Genomic DNA, 1,575 nt, shown 5'->3' with positions numbered 1-1,575 from the left:
CAAAGGCAAAAGGAAAAGGCAATGATAAGATGAACATGATGCCAAGATAATGTGCGGAATTAAACAAGGAAAACAAGAACAATAGGTAATAACCGAATAAACATAATGAAATCAAAACAATAACATATTTATGAGTAGAATGGAATGACAATGGAAGGAAAATATGAAGGAACAAGGAAGCTTATGAGAGTGGAGTTGAGATGATGAGCACGCCACTTGGAGGATGAATTTACTCCAAGATAAGTGTTGGAAGCCGCCACTTGAGAGCTCTCAAATTCTCACAAGATAAGACTAAAGACTAAGAGGAACAAGCCTCACTAGCATCACACACAAATTGTGCAGAGTAACTTTTCTTCTATTCAATTCAACTTGGAAATACAATGAGGGAGGTCTCCTATTTATAAAAAGATGAGCCTTGGAGAACAAGTAGTGATGGTAAGAAGGGAAAGGGTAATGTGGTGCGGCCTAGGTCATTGACTAAGGTCAATGTGCACCATCATCCTAGAGTTCTAGAAGCTAGGTTAAGCTTCCTCCCTTACAAGCCCTCATGACCTAAAAACTAGGCACCCCCCCCCATTTGTACTAAACGAAACCTACTGTACTGAAATTACAAATATGGAAACTGATCCTGCCTGTTGACCGGAGCGCTGGAGAATGCCTCGTCAAAGGATCGACGTGTGCACCGCTTATCACCTCCGTTCCTCACGGGATCTATCTCAAGAACCTGCAAAGAAACGATACGGCGCCGCTGCGGCCGATCGCACTCCGACGCTCAAGTCAGTGACGGTATCACCAAAAACTAAGAACGAGAACCGTGCAAATCCTCTCTCACTCGCAAGCGTAAAGTGTATGAACTGAACGTGCGTACCTCCGAAAGTTTGTTAAGAGCTCTTATATACCTGGTGACTTTCTCTCTCCTGGCAGTTGCAGACTTGGACACGTGGCCCGCATCCAACCATACACGTGCCATCATCTGGAGGTTCCCTGACTTGGCGCTGCTTCTACTCTCATATTGGCTAAGTTACGTATGCATGGTACTGCCCAGTGCATAGCAAACTTAGGAGTGCGATCTCTACTGAAACTGGCGAGTTAGGGCCTTCATACACCTTCCCTGTGGTCTCGCCGGCCGCCTTCATAATCTGCTTCTCTTTCATCTTTGGCGATGTGCTTGTTCTGGCGATCTCCGACTGCTTGGTCACCTGAGTCTACATCTGGCGACTTCATCTTCAACCTGGCGATCGCCTATCCTGGTAAACTGGAAATCGGAACACGCCAACTTAACAACTGGCGACCACATGTGCCTCACGACTTCCTTCCCATCTGCCAACCTGGCGCCTTGTCAACACGCCTACACTGTAGCAGGATGCCACGTCATCACACCCGACCACCAGGGCGGTACACAAGCCCCCCGGTCTTTAAGCGAGGACTTGTCTAGCGAAAAGACTGAAAGAGCCTTCGTTAACACCGGTCTACGTGGCACCGACGCAGAATTCCAAGCGATAGTACTTTCTGCTGCTCTGACGCTCCACCAACCCCTTCCTTCATCGTTCGACACGTGGCTTCCATCAACGGCTC

This window comes from Phaseolus vulgaris, unplaced genomic scaffold (assembly GCF_000499845.2).
Source record: "Phaseolus vulgaris cultivar G19833 unplaced genomic scaffold, P. vulgaris v2.0 scaffold_86, whole genome shotgun sequence".
In the NCBI taxonomy this organism is placed as follows: Eukaryota; Viridiplantae; Streptophyta; class Magnoliopsida; order Fabales; family Fabaceae; genus Phaseolus; species Phaseolus vulgaris.
Note: the sequence above shows the minus strand (reverse complement) of the source record.